Here is an 11,123-nt window from a genome sequence, read left to right as displayed (position 1 = left end):
TATAGCGTAACAATATTTGCTTTACTGTACATAAACTGCAAATATTATTCTCACATACTGTACTGTACAGGAGTTTGTCAGCATAATAGTTTGTCTTTTTTACAATACTTTTACAGCCCTGATTTCTGTATGATTGAACAGGCATGCCTGACCCACATTTAAAAAAAAATCCCTCATTCTGACATGGACACATATACATCTATCTAGATACTGTACAGTGCATACATATATTGATGTATTAAATCAAGACAGACTTTGGACAAAAGGGGAAGTCATATTCTAGAAAAAAAAGTCAAGGAAGTAGCTGCAAGCTGTTAAAAAGGGGAAGCTAAATTACACTTCCACATTGTACTCTGCCCTCTGCAAAAAAATTCAAGTCTTGTAACCTCTTTAATGTTACACACATTACTAATACAATGCGTTAAATATATATAGAGAATTTATTGTCAAGTTAAAGTTCCAATTTGCTGTTGATCAACCTTCTAAACTCATGTCACCTCCTGATACAAATTCTTCCAGAGTGATCACTTCAAAATATCCAAGAAGAGCCAGACCACATCCTGTTCACTTCACAAGCAGTTGAATATGGTTGCTTCTTTCTCCGAGCACAGAGACAGCTAGAAAAGGTTTTGGACCTACGTGAAAGGTAACGTTTTTGCTTATTGATTGACTACTGAATGTATGGATGACTTCATGTTGTGGGATTTTATTTTTTGAAAGAGAGTTCATGAAAAAGTAAAGCGCTAGCCACACTGTAAATCAAACACTTTGGATCAAAAGAAAAATGAAAGGCACCTGAGCAATTTTCCACTATTTGTTTTATTTAATTGACTGTGTGACAGCTCAAGAGAATCTCGATATGATTTAATGATAGTTTTGTATACATACAGTATGATATATATGTAGAGGCTCGTTGTATGTAGTTATTTATAGTAAAATATATTTTTCTTTAATTTCTAATGTTTTGAAGCAAGCGGCAGAAGCAGTGACTGTTTTCTTTTTACTTTCTATTAAATTAACAAAAATGACCAGGACTATTAAACCTAAAATTACATTTAGGTTATTTACACTACATATTATTTGTGTTTCAGACAGGATAATTTTGTGTGTCAAGTAAACTCAAGTTTTAATATGTTTAGCTCATATCTGTTAAACACAGTTTAAAGTAACTGATCCTTTACATTTATTTTAAAGTTACATTCTGTATATATAGAAGGTCACTTTAACCTCCTCTGGAAGTCAGCTTTCTGGTAGATTAAAGTGAAGGTAGTGTAAATGTATTATTGAAATGGAGTCTGTTGCACATTGGAGTTGCTTTTGCGTTTTGTGAACACGATATTTTTAGGATGTTTGTCCTGTAATGCAGAGAAAGGGAACTAGTATTCACAGAGAAAGGAAGGCAGAATAGTTAAGTGGAAAATAATGTTTTTGCAGTTAAACATTTGTTTTAGCACTTCTTCTAAACCATCCCACCCATTTCTGATAAGCGCAAACTGTGAAATCCTAATATTAGTCCTTAGCAATAACATGGAAGGTAGTATATTTAAACATCTGTCATTAGTCCACTAATGAAGAATATAAAGTACTTGATTTTTTTTTCAAATGTACTTTTAAATGCACTTTAGGGCACTGTTATGGCAGTATAAAACAACATTATGTTCACTTACCTCATATGATTTATTGATTTAAGATAATGCCTTATTTGATTCATATGTTTACAGACAGAAGTACCTGTACTGTATGCTTACCCTTGAAATTTACATCAAGATAAAATATAATTGTACTAAAGTTTGCAAGTACAGTACAATTTTTTTTACAATACATTAACACGTGTTGAGTTATATCCCATGACGGGAGCCGGGTTAGCACAGGTCCTGCCTAGGTACAATAAAAATTAATAAAAAATGTATTTTATTAATTATACAGAAACAAGAAAATTATATGGGAAAATGTAACAAAGGGGATATTTAGTCCTATTTCAATTCCTGTTAATTAACAAAGAATAGAAATCCTGAATTCTACTGCCATGATGGCATTTCGTACAGTGCAGGAACTCTACATAGCCTTCATAAAAAGAAGGATTTTAGTGATTTATATTTTTCAGTTTATTTCTGTACATTTTTAAACCAAACATTCAAAAGGCAAGTTTTAATGCTCCATGTATTAAATTAAATTATCTTCCTAGAAATTTGGCATCTAAGAACTGCAAACAGGATGATTTTTAGTTGTATTAAAAACTAATAGTTGTATTAGCAGTGATATTGTCATGCAAAACAGAGAATCTTTAATCTAAGAGTTTGAGTTTCCTGCAGTAAGTTCAAGACCTACAGTATTGTCAATACAGTGTTCTTATTCATTTTGTCTCATTTTATGATGTTACTCCCATAAGTTCACCATTGTGTCTTTATTTCCATTCATGTGTAGCAGTATGAATTTACATACAGTACATGAAATATAGCATGCCTTCAAGAATAAATTGTTGCTAGTTTTAAATAATTGTTGTTTAACCATTGAGCTAATTAAACTAACCACGGGTAAATTAATAATCAGAAAACCCCTAAATAACAATTTAAGGGCTGCCATTTTATTTTCAAATTTATTTTATGTGATTTTATTTCCAAATAGCTTTCATGTGAGTTACCAGTGAGAGCTAGCAAGGAATTTGTTTCTTAAAAGTAATCAGGGACGAATGATTCTGAAATTGTATGCATGCTGTAGAATCAAGTTCACAACGTCATTTGTGTGTTTTAGCTTAATTAAAAAATGGCTTCCATTGGACTAACCCTAACACATTAATTGCTGGACCTCACGATTATAATAGACACACACTGCTGATTGCAAGGGGATAAAAACACTTTTGTTAATAATAAAGAAACTGGAAGCAAACTTTTCATGCCTAAAGCTGACTTCCTTAGACTGATCTGTTGATAGCTTGACTTTAGGTTTCTGAACACAGTTGTATGAATTTGCGTGCCTGTGTGTAAAGGCTTTAGAATTCTTGTTTCCAGTTAAGGTGAAAACCACAGGGTGGACAAGCAAGGTGCCATAAATAAACACTGTTCTCTTGTATTTTGCATGTCAAATTAAATGGCAGCATTCTGAAAACATTGAAATATATTTTTTTAATTCTTATTGTGTAAATACTGTCCTCAGGAAATTAATGAGAAAAATATATCATTAAAGTAGCATACATTGTACTTTTATTGCAATTTAAAAGTACAGCATTGAGCTGCAATGTAGGGAGAAGGAACTAGTATTCACAGAAAAAGGAAGGCACAGTGGTTAAACCCAAAATAAAGTTTTGTTAAGCAATTCCGTTCAGCACTTGTTCTCAAGCATCACATTCATTCCAGATAAAGAGAAACTGTGGAAATACCATGGAAAGTGCTTTTTAGTACTGATTGTACATCGTTTTGACTCTTCAAATCTGTTGTGATAAACAAATGAAATTATTTGTGTATTAAAATTGTGCTGGAAAGGAAGTAAACAATGGAAAGTGTAATATATTCATGCACAATTGCATAAATGTTACAATCTTTATTTGTGATATTTTGGTATTTTTAGCTTCATATTGTGGGTTATGAGATTTTTATTTTGGCATGTGCATCTCTACTAGCACTGGACATGAGATCAGAGTTTCAATCCTGCAAAATCTTACACACTTGTTACACTCAATGACCCAATGTTAAGTATACCGTATGAAAACATTACATTGCATTAGTGAAAACTGTACAGTATTAGTTATTTCCTTTACTACATGGGCTGTAAGATTATAATATGCCTATAATCATTCATTATTAATCATTGTTTAATATTTACAAATTTAGCTAGAATTATCTCACTTACAACTGTGAACTACACCCTTTCCTCATTCAGTAATGTGTGTCATGTATTAACCCTACAGTATGCAGCTCCTATTGTAAAAGTCATTACTGGTAAAAATGTTGCATATTACAGTACGATTGTTTTCTCCTGACTTAAAATAGGCTTTAAACAATTTTTATACGACACATTACATACAGTATAATAGATTTTACCAGTATGCTAAATATGAAAGTTCTGGCTTTTCAATTTGAAATTCCACATTTTAAGTGCATAAACTGTTTTAGAACAAGGCCTCTTGAACTTCAGATGTTTTTTTTTTGTGAACTATGAACTTCAAACAATATCAGCCTATAAAAAGTAGTGGAAGATCACTTCCTTTATCACTGAGTAAAGTTCAGTGCATACTGTATGCCTACTTTTTAAAAATGTGACAGTTATGTTAGCAGACTAAAAGTGATCACATTTTATTGTAGGATTAGAAACAGAATTTGGTCAGTGTTTTGCACCATCTGCATGAAATACTGTACATCCAAATCCAACAGAGCAACTCTGTGAGCACTGCAATTCAAAAGATTCATGTTCATCATGTGAATGAAATTCTACAGCTCATCGCTTTAAGAAAACATCGTTGCTGTATACTGTAAGTGATCCATGCATTGGACCATGATCATAACTCATTTATGTGGTAATATTACTGCACAATGACGCATTATACATCAAGTTTAAGGTTCCATAAGAAATTCCTGTTGAGATGCATAAACAAATTTACAATAAATATAAAATCATTTACAGTCATTATTCTCCACCTCTTATGTAGTTTTTTTCAACTCTTAATCAGAAGTACTGTATGTTTATTAAAAGTCCATTTCTGGACTTTCTGGCTTGTATCAAAGTAGCTTGCAGATTTACAGAAACACTGAATGTTGATAGATCATCTATTTTTATTGTTGTTTTGAACATGCAACCTTTTGAATTTGCATTAAAAAGTATTAGACAAAACATAAAGCCAAATATCTTGGGATATATTGAGTTTGGCATCGTCACAAAATGAACAGGAACATCAATCACCATAACTTCTGTACTACAGTGTTGTAGTTCATCGCTCCATTTGGAAAGCTGACTGGACAGAATTCTATTTTCTATTTCCATGAGATTTCAAGCCCTGTTAAACAGTGATAGCAGTGACTTACTGTATCACTGCCAGTTTATTGACATTATACAGTATTAATGTAATCTTTCTGTATTGTGGTTTACTGCATAAGGGGTTTACATGTGATTTGCAGCGTACAATATATACTGAAGTGTTACCAGACTTTCTCTGACATGAAAGAAATCTTTTGCCATAGATGTACATTATAAAAATTAATAGTTACGCTATGTAGTCTGCATGTCTGCCCTGCGCATGTAATCCAGGGTGTACCCTACCTTGCTCCCATTGCTTGCTGGGAAAGGCTTTGACTTCCTAAAAGTGGTTAGTAAATGGATTGATGGATAACTACACCATGTAAAATGTATTACTGTATGTAAATTGTTTTTCCAGTAACAGTCCAAATACAAACATGCAAGAGGGAAGAGCTAAGAAAAAATATAATGTGAAAGAAATTAAATGAAAAAGGGAGAAAGAAGGAGCTAAATAAAAAAAGAAAGAGAGCTATACTGCTCGTACCACAAAACTCTTATAAAGAAAGATCTATAATATGGGAACCAATCGTTCTCTGTAGTGCTAAAATATTTGTCAAAAAGAATATATTTTTAATCTCTGGAGCAGATTTAAAGTCCAGTATCATGACTGCATAAACATGTTTAACTTTAATAATACAAAATGAAACAAATGTTCAAAATAATCAAATACACAGAAAATCTAAGGTGAGAGTTTTTTAATGACATGATTATGATTTGTGATTTGGATGTCCAATCCATTTCAACTGTGGTGGGACAAGAAACTCCTTTTTGACATGAGGGGAAATGTTTTAAAACACATCTGTCATCTTAATAGTTACAGTACATCGGACTAGAAGTGAATCTTAATGGACTGAAGTGAAGTTGGCCTGCATACAGTAAATCAGCAGACGTAAGCTGATTGTGGAAAATTGTTTCTATCAGCTTTTTAAACAAGCTTTTAAAAACACACAGGCTGTGATAAATTATGTAACACAATCAAAAATACTTGATGTACTTTACAATAGATTTTTATACAGGGGGTTTTCCAGAAATATTTTATGTTATACAACATTATATTTAGTACAGCTCATCATTCATTTGAATAGCTACAGGGGAGGTTAGACATCATCTGAAGATTTGATTGGGGGAGGGACAACAGGGGCAAATGATGAATTTAGAATGGTCCTTAGAGACATGTCTGAAAACACCAGCATAACCCATGATGACTAGAATTAAAAAGGGAGTTTCTTTTTCTTTCAACTACTGTCTGAGAGATATATTTTGATACCTGCTATGAAAGATTCTTTGCAAAGATGGCTCCTTTCTCCTGCCTTTGCAAAAGGAAATGTTTAACCAGAATGCACTACATGTTCAGGAAATGTTAACCACAATTCATGACCAATATGTAAATGATTAGTTAAAGCCAGTTTTGTTGTAAAGTTACAGCTCCTCATAAATAAAAGTAAAATTTTAAAATAACGTGATGGGAAGTGTACAATAAGTCTACTATTCAGCCCTGAGGGATTTTATAGGAACTTAAGAAAGGAGGCTGTTCAGCCCATCTTGTCCATTTGGAGACTAAAGTAGTAACTAATCAAGGACCTCATTCATCCAATTCTGGAAAAATTGTGTCTGCTTTAACAATACAGTATGTTTAGATAGCTTGTTCCATACTTCTACAACCCTTCTGTTGAACCTTTAAGCAAAGAAAGTTAATGTTGTGCCTTCATTTTCAACTCCTACTCCTTTCAACTCCAATTTTCAAAACCTACATAAAGTCATGAACGTTTTCTACCATGCACTGTTTTAATTCTTTCAAAATGTCTTTGAATCCTATTACCTTTAAACTATGTATGTCTTATGGGTCAGACCATTGCTAAATGAGAATATTCTGTATTCTAGAGATCCTAGATAGTCTGAGGTTTCAATGAACAGACTGCTTTTTGTCATATTACAAGCAAGCTGCCCTTTTTGGCAAGTAAGGTTCATGTCAAGAGAAGTAAACACTGAAACTTCCTGTTCAGAAGTATTGAAGAGTTTTGCAGAATGTGTGTTGATGTTCTTAACAACTAGACAGACAGACATTAGACTCATGGTTTGAAGGAACACATTGAGATTTCTTGCAGGCTGTTTCTTTTGCTTACCATGACGTATCCTTCAGCACATTATGTTTTTCAACAGCATGTGGCTGCAAAATGTTACTCTATTGCCATCAGATGTTGTGTATTCTGTCCTCATAATCAACTTGGAATCTGAATTAATCATGAAAAGGACATGCATCCAGTTAATATTCCATCTGAGTGTATCTCTGACACTCCTAGACATGTTGAAGTAGATGTGCATGAATTGAGATTAATCTGGATGAACTACATTATGAAGCTGAAGTACTGTATATGTAAACTATCTACGTAGGGATACCCATTATATTCAAAAGGCGAATTATTATTTTGTTCTCTTGGGGTCATGGCCACCCACATGGATAAGTAGGGCTTCTGCAGTCTTTATAATGTTGTCTCCTTTCTCTGGCAGCCTGCACATTGGAGATCAATGTTTGGACCACATTCAACAACTGAGCTAGATCAGCTTGGCATTTCCCACTTTTATGCATTCTGTTCAGGGCACCATTACTAAAACATCTGATTTGTCTCCAAGACTCTGTACTTAACACTAAGAAACCAATTAACCAAGCACTCAGACTACTGTATGTACTGAAATGTATATTCTGCTATCTGTACAGTATATTAACCTCTTTTAGTATTCCACAACTAGATTGCAACAAGCACTAAAGGAAGGTTGCCTACAGTTTAAAGGGTTTTTCAGATAGACTCACCTTTCGCTATACAAGCGCAATTGTTTCCAAAATAAAAGTTTAAGATTCATTCCAAGTGCTCATAACTGGACAAAAATAGTGAACGAGTTTAGCCACCATAAATAAAGTATATGTTATAACAAGCATGTTTAAATGTATGGTATTAAGAAGCAGTTATGTGAAGCAGTAAAATTTGCACAATCTCTATGGGACAACAATACATTGCATGAACAAAGCTACATTTCTTACTAAACAAAACTAATTACTGTATGTTAGCTAACAAATCTTGTGCACAGACTAAAAGACAGACTAAAACCTATAACTAAAAGACAGAGCATACTGTGCATTCAAATACAAAACATTACATTGTATAAAAGGTTTAAAATTCATGAAACAATATTATTTTAACAAATTATGCATTTAAAATATTATCATACACTACAACTATTAAAATACCAATTCCTGTCATTAAGATAGGAGAGAGGAACGAAAAATAAAAATGGAAAATGAGCTACACACATGAAGCTTTTATTAGCTGGTGAAGTTCACTCGTCTAACAAAAATAGACAAATATATATATATCGTTTGTTTAAGTGAGTACTTGTAAGCAAAACGGATTAGTATATTCCCTCTTTAAACATAGAGTATTTTAAATGATCTTTCATAATCCAGGGCAGGGAAGAATCAATTAAATATGTTATTTGAAAAACAAAATCACCTGCCTTTTCCTGTATTTCAAATTCATACAGTGCATTGTTTTTAATGTAAATGATGTCAAAGTGGAATCTTCTGACTGTGTTTTAGGGATGTTGGTTGATAATATTAAGGGAGATTAAATACTATTCAGGGTTCATTATTATCTTATAAAATACACAACATTCAGTTCTATATGGTATTTTATTTTTCATTAAACTATCCTGACTATTAATAATCAATGCCAAATGTGTGTTGAAATAATACAAAGCTTAGGATCCTATTTCTCAAGTAACTAGTTTTTAACATTTTTTGGAATGGAAATGTGTTTATTTTTATAAATAATAAAAATGGTTTCAATTACATTATTTTAATACCAATATGGATCTCTGTAGAAATCATCCTATCCATCCATTTTCTAAACTGCTTCATCCAGTACAGGGTCAAGGACCATACTGTATATAATCACAACTGATAATTAACTTGATTTAGTACCACAGCCCTCATACAGATCTATTATTGATCAGAGAGGTGATGTGGTCTTTACTGACAACTGAGAGGTAAGCAGTCCAAATATCTTGGCCTGTGATACACAAGTACAACTGCTCTAGTAAACAGTACTGGTAAACTATTCTATCCAGCAAACACACAAGATGCTGGTTTCAACAGTGAATAACCAATGTTGCTTACTCACCTTTCCAGACGGAATCATGACTGCCTTGGAAATAAGAAATCATCAGGAAATTAGCACCTTTGAACATGACTAGAATTATCTTGCATTTTAGCCACACTCACAAAAAATGGAACAATTGGTCATGGAATTGAAGGGTGGAAGTTCTATACTTTTTGTGGACTACAAGGTTGTATTTAGTGTCCATTAGATAGAGTTATTCATGTCTTTCTCATCTGAAACATTGAAACGTCACTGGCACACAATGTATTGAAGGGTTTTCTTTTCACATTAAAAATATTTAATTATGTTCATACTGTACATACAGTATATTCAAGTAATCACTAAATTAATTAGATACAACATTGAATATTTTTACAAATGATACTCATTTTGCTCATACTGTAGTTCATTGTATAGATGTGCACAGTGTATACATTTCAGTTCAGTGCTGAAATAGCATTTTTACCATTTATCACTTTTTTAACATTTTTCCGTTACATCTTCTGCTTTCTTGGCCTTTGATAGTAGAGCTTCTGGTCTCTTCGTTACCATAACAATGACTTTTAAGTTCAGAGTATCAGCTGCCCTGCATTCTTTTGGAATCTTTTGTGGTCACAAGTTCACATATATAACATATATGCCTTTGTCTGCTCTTTTTCTTCTTTTTTTAACACAGGTATATTTTTGAGGTTTTTCTTAGTAAGTTGGGGCTAGTTTTTCTCTTCTGACCTTGTTTTGTAGATTTATTTGGTGACCGTTGTATTGATTTACGGCAAGAACAGGATGTAAATGCTATTGTACATTTTTCCTTTAAAACCTGCCGTTATTTCATTCAAGCAAAGTGCTCAGTAGGAAACAAGACTTTTTTGAGCAGGCTTAATAAAAAGAATATCTTAGGGTAATTAGATCTTTTTTTAAAGTGTGAGTGAGGAAAAAAGGCTGGCTTACAGCAGAATACTAGGACTGTGACTTTTGTGTTTTTCCTTTCTCTGTATCAGCTTATGTCATCACAGAAGCATATTAATCTGAGGTTATCTAAAAAGTTTCTTAGAGATCTTAGAGATACTGTAAGCAACAGCAGTGTGAAAACAGAAATTTAATAAATATTTTATTTTCCTTTCTTTAAATCATTTGGTAGATTTTTTTTAAGAAAAATTAAACAAAGACCTGCAAAAACTATGCTGAGGCAATGCTTATCCATACAAAAAAATGTAATAACATTGGAGGAGATAAAATTATAATCTAGTGCTTCCAGTCTGTACATACAGAACTTGCTTGCTGAGCACCCGTTTGCTCACGTCTGCACCCCTCCCTCCAGCTGATCTTCACTGTTGGAGCAGCCTCCCTAGCTCATTCCTCACAAGTGAGGGGGTCTTGTTAACCTTCTTACAGTACATCCAGGACTGTCATTTTATCATACAGGCATGTAAAAAAATAAACATTAAGGTATTAAGTACACTGTCGGTTGATAAAAAGTGTTTTGTCACATTACTCAGAATTTGTACATACAACTGAATTAGAATTTGTGGAGTGAATATTAATATTATTAATAATTTTATGCTGAAATAAAACAGACTAAACATTACAGTTACTATGTTACACAGTAGAAATAATTTTCTACATTATGTATGTAGAAAACAATATACAGTACTTCCTCTCAGTAGACCGAGCAAACAATATACAGTACACACAGGAATAATTAGAATATCTCATAGATAACAGAACCCTAACTGGCTTGTTTGAAGAAGATAGGATGCCTCAAATTTAAAATTAGATTTCATCCTAAATATCACATGTTACTAAATGTATTGTTAATGATCACGTGATTTTTAATATGTTACACAGGAAATCTGTGTAGCCATTTCATTGGAAGCAACTGTCTTTAGTCCCATTAAAAGAATAATACAGTATGTCATTGTATTTCATGCAATATGAGAAGGAGGATTATTATCCAAGCAAAGC

At 32.8% G+C, this 11,123-nt stretch overlaps 1 protein-coding gene across 4 annotated transcripts in view; it reads left to right on the top strand.

Moving 5' to 3' along the window:
* Positions 1 to 345: 345 nt before the first annotated feature.
* Positions 346 to 11,123, top strand: part of syk (spleen tyrosine kinase) — a 52,034-nt gene continuing 41,256 nt past the window's right edge. For all 4 annotated transcript variants that reach the window (XM_088911994.1, XM_088911993.1, XM_088911992.1 and 1 more), the window contains exon 1: positions 346 to 646. The gene's annotated coding sequence lies outside the window, so the exon portion shown is untranslated. The remainder of the gene's footprint in view (positions 647 to 11,123) is intronic.

Source organism: Atractosteus spatula, chromosome 3, assembly GCF_055471065.1.
Source record: "Atractosteus spatula isolate fAtrSpa1 chromosome 3, fAtrSpa1.hap1, whole genome shotgun sequence".
Classification (NCBI taxonomy): domain Eukaryota; kingdom Metazoa; phylum Chordata; class Actinopteri; order Semionotiformes; family Lepisosteidae; genus Atractosteus; species Atractosteus spatula.
Note: the sequence above shows the minus strand (reverse complement) of the source record. Positions and strands in the feature narration are given on the sequence as shown.